Genomic DNA, 12,858 nt, shown 5'->3' with positions numbered 1-12,858 from the left:
CGCGAAGCATGAGCTGCTGTCTGGGCGTGGCTTAAATAGCCTCCAAAGAAGTCCCAGGTATGTATCCTTCCCCAACTAGGTATGTATCCTTCCCTGGCCACGCCCGAGTGAAAAAATAGTCCCTATGAAAAAATAGTCCCTTTCAGGTCTCAGGGAGGCCTGAAGCGTGCAGCATGGTCTGCATCAGGTAAGTGCACAAAACACCTCCCTTTATGAGCCTGGCGCCTATGGCGCCAGGACTGATGTCCAACATGAGCCTGGCGCCAAAGGCGCCAGGACTGAGTCCAAAGAGCCCCTATAAGGGGCCACTGGGCTTTTACCCGAGGGCATGATGCCTGCTTCCGGGGGTGCTGGGTCTGGCCTGGTTCTCCGGCGGTAGACATCATGACATTGAGCCAGAAGTGGCGAAGAAGGACTGTTTGTATCTCTTGAATTTTATGCGGCGTTCATCCTTTGCGAGTAGATGTGTTTCTTGCAGTAGGACAATGTCTCCGGCCAGTTGTCCCAGGCGGTGTTCCACCGATCTGCGTTGTCTTGGTGAGTTCATCCCCTGTATATTCCAGGAGAGAAATCTTAACTCGCTTATGTTAGTCATCTTTGGCGGCGTGGCGATGAGGATGCATTGTGGGATTTATCCCTGGGCTGCTCTGTGGGATTTGAGTAAGGCCTGTTGAGTGGAATGAGTTGTGGGCTTGTTTTCGTATGTTGTTGCATGTTGTATTACGGAGTCTTTGAATGGCTCTGGGGACGGTGAATAACCGTGCTGCGTAAAGCATTCTTGTAAGTTTCCGAACTTTTCCTGTATCTTTTACTTCTTTCCCAACGTTGAACTGGTAGATGGAACTTCTACCTACTGCCACTGGGGAACTTGTGGCACCAATGCGCTCGTTGTGGCCAACTGGGCCGTCGAGACGAACTGGGTGCAGGCTCGTCAAAGGACCTGCCTCTGTGTGTGAGCGTATGAGTTGCTTGCGATGATATCAGAGGAGGTTCATGCTTCATTTGGTCTTGGGAGACCTCTGCTTGAGGAAACCATTGTTTCATGGACCGGGGAGCTGCCGCTGTGTGCTCAGCCCCTGTCGCCGTCTTTTTTCGGGGGGCCTCTGAGTCTGCGCCGTCTGTTGGACTTGGACCATGACCCTCCTGGGGAATCGTCTCGGGGAGGGTGAGCTGGTTCTTCCGGCACAGCGCTGGGGTCAGCCCTGCTTATGCCCATGAGTTTGTCCGCCTCTCTTAATGACTGTATTTGTCTCTGCATTCCGTCCCATTTGAATTTCACTGAGGTGGGAAATCCCCAGTGGTATGGGATTTTCTTCTTTTGTAGCCAGATTGTCAGGGGCCGCATTGCTTTCCATTTCAGGAGTGTTGCGCTCGCCAGGTCTTGATACAGGGAGATCGTAGACCCTCTGAAGGTGATCTGTCTCATTTGCCTGGCTTCTCGCATGATGTCCTATTTTATCTGAAAGAAGTGTATTCTAGCCAATACATCCGGGGGGAGAGTGGAAGTTTTCCTTGGAGTAGTTCTGTGCACCCGGTCCAATTCTAGGGGGGAAGCGTCTGGGAGGGTGATGATGAATCGAAAAAGATCTGATATGTAAGCTTTCAGGTCTGGTTCCGGAATAGTTGTTGGGATGCCTCGGACTCTGATGTTGTTCCTCCTTGATCGATTTTCAAAATCCTCTTGTTTTGCCTCCAGGATGTTACATCTTGCTTCGAGGGCAGCTATCCGGTCCTTGTTATGTTCATCTTCGAATCTTTGGTCACAGACTTCGGCTTCGATTTCGGCGGTCAAGTGTGTTTATTTTCTTAGTGATTTCCTCAGAGCTTTTTTGGATTTCCCTGGTTAGGGCTACCAATAGGTCTTGCAGGTCCGCTTTGGTTGCAGCTTGAGGCGAAATGGGATCTGTTTCTGCGGCTGGAGGAGTGCACTTTTTGATAGTATCCTCCGGTGGGTCGGCTTTCTTAGCTCTTTCGGTAGCAGCGGAAGACATGAGGGTGATAATGTCAGATTGTTTAGGTGCCTTCCCACTTTTAGACATTGTCGTGAGGGATTGAGGAGCGTGATGGTGCCTCCGAGTTAGTGAGGTGATGAGAGCAAAGTGTTGTTCGGGAGATTTTAGGGCCGGGTCTCTGAGTCTGAGCCAGTGGGGAGAAAGTCTGGGTTCAGAGGGGTTCTGGAAGCGTGAAGGCGCAGCAAACGGAATGGGGGCTGCGTCGGAATCCCAGGTGGATCAAGAGAGATTTGGATATATGGGATCTCAGAGAGTCAGGCCAGCGGGTCCGTGGAGCTTCACTCTGCCAACCCCCGGTGCGAGTAGATTGCCCTCCCACACTCCCCCCGACTCCTCACCTCCCGACTCCGGTGCTGGGGTGGTGTGCAGCTGTAGTGAACACTTGCGGCCAGGAGCGGTCTGCGGAGCTGTTGGGGGCACCAACCCCAGCAGGACTGTGGAATGATGGTCCAGGAGGGGGGCCGGTGCCGTGGGGAGCAGGTAGCAGTTGGTCTGGATGTGATTGATGTGGTGGCTGGGGGGAGGTGAGCCAAGGCGCGTTCCGAAGTTGTTGTGGGGGAGTGTTGGGGGGGGGCCAGGGGCCCCGTTACTGCGGTGAGTACTTTGGGCTCTGGCAGAGGTCCTCAAGAGGGGCGCGGGGCTTGGAAGTGCCGTAGCTGCAGGAGTAGTAGATCGGGTCCTAGGGCCGCTGAGTTAGTCCAAGAGGGTGGCGCTGTGGTGAGCCAGGAGACCCACCGGGAGTGCCACCGTTTATGTAGTGATCTGATGAGGGCGAGGGAGGCCCGGGAGTCGGGGCCTCATGGATCTGATGCAGGGCTTGGAACGTTAACCCCCCTGGCGGGCTTGATAGCTGGCCGAAGTGCGGGCACTCGTGCTCCGGTGGTGAGGAGGAAAGCTGGTGGCCTCCTGTGGCGGGCTGAATGTGTGGAGGCAGGCTGGCCGTGCGGTGAGCGGCGCCGTTTGATTCCGGGCACAGGAGGCAAGGGGGCTGTCCGGCGGCTGCGTCCCGGCCAACGGGCGAGAAAGAAGGGATAATTGTACCTGCTTCAGGCGTGTGCGGGTCTCGCTCTCGTCGGGCTCAGATGCCGTGGGTTCCCATCAGGGCCCCCGCATTCGCTGGTGCCGTTAGGAGCTTGGAGGGTGCCTGTGGTTGTGCGAGTGGAGGTCCTCGACGCGGAGCAAGGCCGATCCGCTCCACACCAGGGCTCGGACGTGCAGATGGCGTCCCGGCGGGCGAAGGGGGGATCCAGGTTAGCGCCTTCGGTTCCTCGGGCGCAACGCTGCTTCAGGCAGTGCTTAATGGGGAGGCTGACAGATGGGTCCAGGGGCAGTGTGATATCACAGCAGGCGACGAGCAAGCAGACACAGGATCATCATGGACGGATGCCGATCGGCAGGGCTTCTGTGTTCGTTCCGCCCCCTCCTCCGGCTCTCACTGTTGAGGCGGCCATTTTACCGCCGAGTGGGCCCCGGGGCTGTTGAAAGGTCTCCCTCGGCCGTTTCGGCGTGAAACCGGGACCCACTCGGTCGGTGGGTGCTGGGGAGGTTCCCCCACCGGAGGCTTCAATCCCGGGGAAAAATGGAGGCTGGAAACAGGGCTTTTGTGGAAAGGCGCATTGGGCCTGACGGGAGAACTCAGGAAGTCATTCCAGACGAGTCGGCTCCAGGCCACGCCCCCGGCCAAGGATAGGTTTTGGACACAGACAGACTTTTGAATTGAACTCTTTGACTAAGACTTTCCTTAGTTGTGTTCCTGTAAGTAAATTCCACCTTAGCGTAGGGCAAGTTAGGCCTTCAACCATCCTGACATTTAAGTTATAAATATTATTTTGTTGTTCGAACTTGAAGTCTGTTGTCTGTGTTGTACTTCATGATGCTTTCACAGTTCCCATACCCCTCACTGGTAGCTAATGTTTTCCTTAATGTTACTGTTTCAAGGGAGCTTCCCTCTGAAGCTTTCTTCTTTGCACTCTGGGTCTTAGACCCTGTGGAGCCTTTCTTTAGTCCACCCGGTGCCTTGGGGTTGTGGAGGAGAGTTTGGCCGGGTCCCACTATCCCTGCCAATGCACTCTTGCTTCCCGTTACTTTCTGGGACCTTCATGCACAGTGGTGGCTCTTTCCGGTATCGGGGCCGGTCTCCTGCACTCCGTTGGTGACCGTCTGCTTCATCTGCCTCTCTTTGGCAGCTCCACAGATGCTGGCGCTCTGCAGTCTTGGCACGAATTAAGGACCGCACTGTCCACCTCCCATTGGAGGTCCTACCGCTGCGTCGCTGTGGTCTGCCTGGGATTGCCATTCGTGGAGCTCCCGGGTACGCCTCCAGCTACCTGCTGGCATCTCCGTTTCTCGGGCTCCCGCTCATTCGAATCTCCCGCGTCTGACAGATTCCTTGCTTGCTGTCCCGGGACTGGTTCGACATCATCTGCAATCCTTCTTTGATGTTTATGTCAATAATTGTTTGTTAACCACTAAAATGCTCACCCTTAGTATATGCTGCATTCTTCATTGCTCTGCACCTCTGCCTCGTCACAGTACTAGTACTATCAGCCTCCATTAGGTAGGCTGTACTCTTCTTCCTCTTCAGGACTGCGCAATTGGAATCTGTTTATAGGGACGGTTGGCCTGGCTGTATTTACTGGACTGTGTTGTGGTTGTGGGGTAATCATCTGCAGTCCTTCTTTGATGTTTATGTCAATAATTGCTTGTTAACCACTAGAATGCTCACTCTTAGTATATGCCGCATTCTTTATTGCTCTGCACCTCTGCCTCGTCACAGTACTAGTACTATCAGCCTCCACTAGGTAGGCTGTACTCTTCTTCGTCTTCAGGACTGCGCAATTGGAATCTGTTCATAGGGACGGTTGGCCTGGCTGTATTTACTGGACTGTGTTGTGGTTGTGGGGTAAGGGAGCGAGCAGTTTTTAATCTCTTCAGAAGGCAATGTTGGCTAAGATTCCCTACAACAGATGGCTGGATATTTAAATCATCAACCGCCTGCATTCCAGCTACTGTGGGCAGTTTTTATAGCAGTTGTCTGTCGACTTGTGATACCCCAGACTAGATCATGCAGGTTCGAGCCCCATACAACCCTACCTCTGTAGATAAATTCTCCCCTATCGGTCCACGCTGCCAAATACCTTTGAAGCTCCATTTTATGTAGCAGTAGTTCTGCATTAGATTTGGCCTACTGTCTGGGGAGCCTTCATACTGCTAGGTTCATTGGGCAGCCTGTATAATGTTAGTTTGTTTTTTTATGTATTCCTGTGCTTAGGGTGGTTTAAGAATGTATGCAGAATATCTGCATATAAGATTGTTTTATCATGCACTGTTAAATCAGACCTTCATTTCTGAGTCAAGCCGAATGGTGAAAACCTTCTGTATATCCCAGTCCTTCGGGGGTGGCGGGCAGGGTTGCCAGACTTTCTAACTGACATTTGTCCACCAAATACATTTTGTGGGCATGCTCCATCACTGACACCTGAGCAATCTAGTAATTAGCAATAGGGCTACGCCTATGGAGATCCTATGACCCCACCGGCCTGGGAGCCCACTTTTCTTTTAGCCCGTATGGACGAGTTTCTTGATGACGTCCTTTTTCTTTTTCAACACACTTTCTTGGCGATATGTTAGGGAGACATGTCTCTGGGCAATCTCACAAATGATGGCCACCAGATCTTAGGACACCGTAGCTAGAATGGCCTTGCATTGTGGTGCGGTGGCGTTTACAAGCATTTTGAGCAGCGCAATGTTTCTCTGTATGTGTGTCAACATGTTGAAAGAACGAGAAGCTACTGACATGGTATTTTATAGATGTTTTAGATGTTTTTTCTAGGGGTGTAAACAGCAGGTAGACCCAGTGGTTGTTTTTAAATCAACCAGCAGTTATCCGTAGGGCTTACTGGTCGCATCTTGAAAAGCCTCCATAAAGAAACTTATTTTGGATGGATACATCTGTCGAGCTATCGGGGCTAGTTGTTGCTTATCAAAGTTTTTTTTTTAAATAACACTATTTCTGAGGCTTGTGGAATCTGCTTAGATCACATGCTGTGCATAGGCCGACATCTAGTGGAAGCTGCAGAGTATTAGTTTGTTTTTTGAAACTCGAAAATGGGCGTCGACACAGGGCGTGCCAGTAATACTATCCCTAGTGTGACGTCCACTGTACCCAAGATCCCTCACGCATCTAGGATCCTCAGATTGTTTTTTTCCGCCATACTGGTCGGAAGCATTTTGCGGAGTCCCCTGGCCTTAGCCATACTTTTGCTAAAAAATTTAAAATAATAATCTATTGACATCCTTCCCCACCCCAACGTCGAACTTCGCCACTCAACGCCGGCTGGAGAAGAAATCGACCGTCGGCTGCTGCACGACGGATTTGGGCCTCGGAAGGCCTCTGGCCTCGGCCCGGCCCTTGGAAGGCCTCTGGCCTCGGCCCTGCAAGTAGGGAGAGTGGGGGTGGTACATACTCTACACTCTTGGTATATAGGTACACCTTATACATTTCCTACACTTAACAGCCCGCTGCCTCAAGGTGCGTATTGAGGGTACCCCTTTTCAATTCTGCCCCAAGTGCAATCGCAAAAACCCTTGGGTCGACAGGCACGCCACGTGCAATCTCTGCTTGCCGAGGGACCACCCCGAAGCGAACTGCAGAGTGTGTAGTAGGTTTAAACCTAAGACACTTAAGGACCGTTCGACGAAGCGTTGGGCCCACCACGCCAGGCAGGCGGCCATGGCAGCGGAGGGCGCCATCAGCGACGCCGTACTTTCGGACGGCGAGGGCATTACGGCGTCGAAAGACAGCCGAGCGCAGGTCCCCGACCTCAGAAGGTTGTCCGGCAGGGCGGCTATGGGGAAGACCCCCGGCGACACAAGCGCTTCACATACTACACACACTAAACACACTAAGTCCAACCGAGACTCGACGACGTCGAGTTCTCGGAAAGAGGCACAAACAGAACGGTCCGATTCGGTGTCCTCTGGGCGCTCTCGATCAAGATCGCCGCCTAACTCCAGGCAATCATCCACTCTTGCCAAGAGTGCCTCGCTCCCTAGGCTAACAGAAGTTCGATCGTCGGAAGACGAATACGACTTCCACCCCCAGGCCGCGCTCCAGGAGTCGGAGCCCGCAGTTAAAATCAGCGAGGCCCCGCGCTCGAAGGACAGGGACACCACCCCCGATCCTCGACGCCAGGCGTCGAAAACCTCCGGAGCCACGAAAGTACAGGGAAAACATTTTTCCACTCACGGGGAGGGGGGAAAACAGCAGAAGAAACAACCTTTGCACTCTTCCACACCTGTGAAACACACCACTCCCCCTAAACAGACAGACAAAACCAGGTCTGCTGATATGTCTAAAACCAGAAAAGCTACGCAAGATAAATCCCATAGACTTGCTGAGAGTCATTCCCAATTCCAAAAAATGGTCCAGTGAAGACATAGATAGGGTCATGTCAAGAATGTCTTCTTTGGCTGATTTTTATGATAAAAATCAAGAACATTTCCTCTCGTATGATCCACAAGGGGCGACTCCCTCCTAAACGAGGTTCTCGCACGCGCAGCAGAACACTTCCACATTGACACCCACGGTGTCCAGGAGGAGAGGGACTTTGCAGAAGAGTTAGTGGGAGAAAGGAGGCCTGTTGCCCAGACCATCCCTATCCTTAAGTCCATTCAGCGGAGAATAGATCCGTCCCTGGTGAACCCAAACCTCACCAGAGCAGTCAATCCCAGGGTTGAAAAACTTTTCAGGGCGGCCCAGTCTGACCCTCTCTATATAAGAGGACATCTGAAGCCAGACTCCCTAGTTGTCACCAACACTCGTAAGAGGGCTGGAACACCCTTGTCATCGTCCGAAGCTCCTCCCGACAAGGAGAGCAAAAAACTATACGGTTTCGGCAGGAAAGTAGCCTCAACGTCCGCCTATCAAGCAAGGATTGCAAACTCCACCACCCTGTTGGCCAGCTACAACTGCCATCAGTGGGAAGAAGTCGCGGCACTCATAGCCTCTGCTCCTGAACCCTTAAAGGGCCAGTTAGCTCGGATTTCCACAGAGGGTAGAGCAGTGTCTGGTTGCATTTTGAAAGCAACCTTCGACGCTGCAGACAACGCAGGCAGATTGATAGCGGAAGACACTGTTATCAAAAGACATGCGTGGTTACGGCAGTCTGGTTTTAAGGCAGAAACCCAGGCATCATTGTTGGACAAACTGGTGGAAACCGATCTGTTGTTTGGTAAGGCGGTCGAAGACGCACTTAAGAATGCCAAGGACGAATACGAAACACTCAAGTCCCTTGGCCAGTTAACCAATAAACCCCCTAACCAGAGAGGGAATAGTAATTTTCGTCGCCCACGCGGCCAACATTCCCAGAAAGGATCTAACTATTCCCAGGGGCAGGGTACACAGTGGAACAACAACCAACAGTCTACCCAGGGGTACGGCAGGGGTAATAAAAGAGGTCGTGGTAGAGGCAGAGGCAGCCCCAACAAGGGAGGCAGCACGCCTCCACCAAAGCAGTGACGCTCAGTTCAGGGTCCCTTCTCACGCAACCCCAGTAGGGGGACGCATTTCCACCTTCAACCAGGCTTGGGAAGGGATCACATCAGACAGATGGGTGCTGTCAACAGTATCCACAGGATAATGTATAGAACTACTGCAGCGTCCCCAGAACCATCCTCCACGACAAAGAGTACACTCTTTAGAACATCAGAAGATTCTCCTCGAGGAGATCGCCATTCTGCTAGAAAAGGACGCGATAGAACTCGTCCCGGGACACCAGGTAAACAAGGGTATTTATTCAACTTACTTCCTTGTGCCAAAGAAAGATTTAACAATGCGCCCAGTATTGGATTTACGGCCTGCCAACAAGTATGTCAAGCCCCAAAAGTTTCGTATGACCACGCTACAAGAAGTAATCCCCCTCCTAAAAAAGGGGGATTACATGGCAACCTTGGATATGAAAGATGCTTATTCTCATATTTCCATGTTCCCAGCGCACAGAGTTTTTGCGCTTCAAGGTGGACAGTCGACACTTCCAATTCAAGGTACTGCCCTTCGGGATAGCTTCAGCACCAAGGGTATTCACCAAGGTACTGGCGGTGGCGGCTGCACACCTACGCAGGGAGGCAATCCCAGTGTACCCTTATCTGAACGACTGGCTCATAACGGGGGAAACCCCAGGAATTTGCAGGACAAACATTCAAAGGACGATCGACCTCCTCCACGAGTTAGGCTTCTCAATCAACGAGAAGAAGTCAAGCCTGGTGCCAAGCACCTTCAAACAATTCCTAGGAGCAATCCTAGATACTCAAGAGGGATTGACCTTTCCCTTCAGAGCAAAGAATTCGGAATATACTACTGCAAATTCCGCATTATCAGTCCGGTCAACAAATAACGGTACGCAAAGCAATGCGTTTACTGGGCATGATGGCGTCATGTATTTACCTGGTCCCCCTAGCGCGCCTGCGCATGCGTCCCATGCAGGAATGGTTGGCGAAACAGTGGTCTCAGGCAAGTGGTCAGTGGGAAGATCTAGTGGTCGTTTCGCCAACACTGGTACAAAGCCTTCACTGGTGGACAAGAGAGAATCTCGCACAGGGGAAACCCTTTTACGATCCCGAAGTACAGGCAATAGTCACTACAGATGCATGCCTGACCTGGTGGGGAGCTCACCATCTCCACCACACAGCTCATGGTCTCTGGTCTCACTCAGTGGCCAAGAACCACATCAACCTGCTAGAGGTTCTGGCAGTATTCAGAGCGCTTCAGGCGTTCGAGCCCCACCTACTAAACCTGTCAGTGCAGATCCGGACGCTCGCCAAATCTGTCCAAGCTTGCCCAGAAAATCTGGATATGGGCACTCGGACGGAACATCTGTCATCACAACATGTTCCAGGGGAGCTCAATTCCCTAGCGGATGCTCTGAGCAGAGACTCCCTCCCAGAGGAACACGAATGGGTTCTACACAGAGAGGTCGTAGAAGATATCTTCTCTCAGTGGGGGTTCCCCACTATAGACTTATTCGCCACAAGCGAAAACAGACAATGCCCAGGATTTGTATCCAGGTTCCCCCAACCAGACTCCCAGGGGAACGCCCTGTGGATGAACTGGTCAGGGATGTTTGCGTACGCTTTTCCACCAACTCCTCTCATCAGGAAAGTGGTGAACAAGATGAACAGAGAGTCGATGACGCTCGTCCTAGTTGCTCCCATGTGGGCAAGACAACCGTGGTTCCCACACCTACGCAGGATGGCGGTGTGCGAGCCCATCAAACTTCCAGCCTGGTACAACCTACTGCCCCAGCACCAAGGTCAAACAGTGCACCAGCAACCCAACTCAATGAACCTGGCAGCATGGCTCCTGAGGTCATAGAGTTTGGACATCTCAATTTGCCACAGAGGTGTATGGACATCCTAAAGGAAACTAAACACAAGGCACTGTTACTTTGACAAGTGGAAGAGGTTCGTTATCTGGTGCCAGAGTAGACAAATCAACCCGGTTGATTGCACTCCTTCCACTATTGTTACATACATGCTCCACCTGCTAGATGCAGGATTGGTTTTTAACTCACTGAAAGTACACCTGGCAGCCCTGTCGGCTTACACCACTTCCCATAGCAAGGTTTCGTGGTGGAAAGTACCAGTAGTTAAAGCCTTCAGGGAAGGAGTAAAGAGACTTCACCCTCCTATTTCAAACCCACCACCAGGGTGGGACCTTAATGTGGTGCTAGCCAAGCTCAAGGGCCCCCCTTTCGAACCCATGCATAAAAGCAGTCTCAAACACCTGACTTATAAAACGGCCTTCTTAGTAGCTATTACTTCTATAAGAAGGGTCAGTGAAATTCAGGCTCTGTCAGTGCAGGATCCCTTCTTTACTGTCCATAAAGACAAACTGGTTTTACGCACACACCCTAGGTTCTCACCTAAATTTATATCTAAATTCCATGTAAACCAGTCCATCGAGCTTCCGGCTTTCTTCCAGGACCCGCAAAGCTCGGCTGAGGTGAAACTACACACCTTAGATGTGCGTAGGGCGGTCCTCTACTATGTAAATAAAACCAGACCGCTAAGAAAAACAGATCAACTGTTTGTCTCCGTAGCTCCAGGCAGAGAGGGGGATCACGTCTCTAAAGGTGCCATCTCGAAGTGGATTATTAACTGTATCCAGCTGTGTTACTCACTCTCTGAAAGAACTCTGCCTTTCACGCCAAGAGCCCACTCTACTAGAGGCATTGGAGCCACTCTGGCTTTCATTGCAAATGTACCCCTTGACACCATTTGCAAAGCAGCTACTTGGAGCTCTATTCACACTTTTACTCAGCATTACTGCATTGACACCCATTCCAAGGCAGATACACAAGTGGGACAAGCGGTTCTAAGACACTTATTTGCTCATGACCCTTCTCACATCCCACCTCCTTCTTCAGGTACTGCTCGCTAATCTATGCACAGCATGTGATCTAAGCAGATTCCACAAGCCTCAGAAGGGATACATTACTCACCGTAATCGTATTTCTGATGCTTGTATCTGCTTAGATTCACATGCGACCCACCCTTCCTCCCCTCTGAGAGAAGGCGCATGATTGCTTGTAGTCTTACCTTTCTGTCTATCTGCTTGGATTATCTGTACTCACGCTACTCCTCATGCTAACTCATGTCAGAAAAAATACAATCTGAGGATCCTAGACGCGAGGGATCTTGGGTACAGTGGACGTCACACTAGGGATAGTATTACTGCCACGCCCTGTGTCGGCGCCCATTTTCGAGTTTCGAAAAACAAACTATTATACTCCGCAGCTTCCACTAGATGTCGGCCTATGCACAGCATGTGAATTTAAGCAGATACAAGCATCAGAAATACGATTACGGTGAGTAATGTATCCCATAACTGGCGTTTAGTGTTATAAATCTGTTACTTCTACCATTGTTGAACAGGTTTTGTACCATATAGCAAATGCTTATGTGGTGATGGGAATACTGATTAAAGTCTTTTCTAGTTCAGCGCTCTGGACACCCTCTGTCATCAAATCCTCAACAATGACCATGTTCACCATGTTCGGCGGTAGTGATCATCATTGAGACTGTCTGACCTTCTACAAATCAGAGGTGTTTAAACTTGTGTTGTAAGGTTGTATAGAGAGGCTGCCAGCAGCTGTATAACCAAACAATATTTGTAGGCATATGAGTCAGCGGTGTAGGTGCATTTTCTAGAAGTTTTCAAACAAAATAACTCTACATGCAGCTGGAAGGGCCGGCCAGTACACACGCAAACAGATGTTGTAGTCTGGTATCCATAGCATCTGGTAATCAATAGCCGTAGGGATGTGTCAAGCCGCCTGGTGCCACTGTCCTTTTATCAAACATGATGCAGAGAGTTTTCTGTAGAGTACTTTTGCTAATCTCCCATTGCTTTTTGTCACGAATGATGCACGGCTGTGTAATGGTGATAGCCCTTGGGTTGTTACACGAATCTTCCTGTTAATAAGACTGTACAAGATCTTTCAAACTGTCAAACGTTCATTGTTATGCCTTTCACACTGCCTTTCACACTGACAGTCCCTAGTGATGTGTAATAGGCGTATGTTTTTTGAGCCTACGAATACAACCTCCACAATGTATTTGTCGGGGGCCAGTTCTGAAGTTAGATCCCCTAGATAACCGCTGGTAGTTAGAGTGACATCCCCAGAGGTACTGATGAAGAGAACAATATCAGTGTCATGATACAGAACCCTCTCTTGCAATTGCTCCATCACACCATACAACTTGGTGTGCGTGAGCGGTTATGAAGGGGACTATGAATATTTGAGTATTGTCAGAAGTTGTTGGGTATTCATCCGCGTATCATCAG

At 50.9% G+C, this 12,858-nt stretch overlaps 1 protein-coding gene across 1 annotated transcript in view; it reads left to right on the top strand.

Annotated features, from left to right (window-relative positions):
* Window positions 1-12,858, top strand: part of KLHL32 (kelch like family member 32) — a 2,034,348-nt gene that overhangs the window by 599,216 nt on the left and 1,422,274 nt on the right. The window lies entirely within an intron of this gene.

This window comes from Ambystoma mexicanum, chromosome 4p (genome assembly GCF_040938575.1).
Source record: "Ambystoma mexicanum isolate Mex_15411 chromosome 4p, UKY_AmexF1_1, whole genome shotgun sequence".
Lineage (NCBI taxonomy): Eukaryota > Metazoa > Chordata > Amphibia > Caudata > Ambystomatidae > Ambystoma > Ambystoma mexicanum.
The sequence above is the reverse complement of the archived record's forward strand: the minus strand, read 5'-3'. Positions and strand labels throughout refer to the sequence as shown.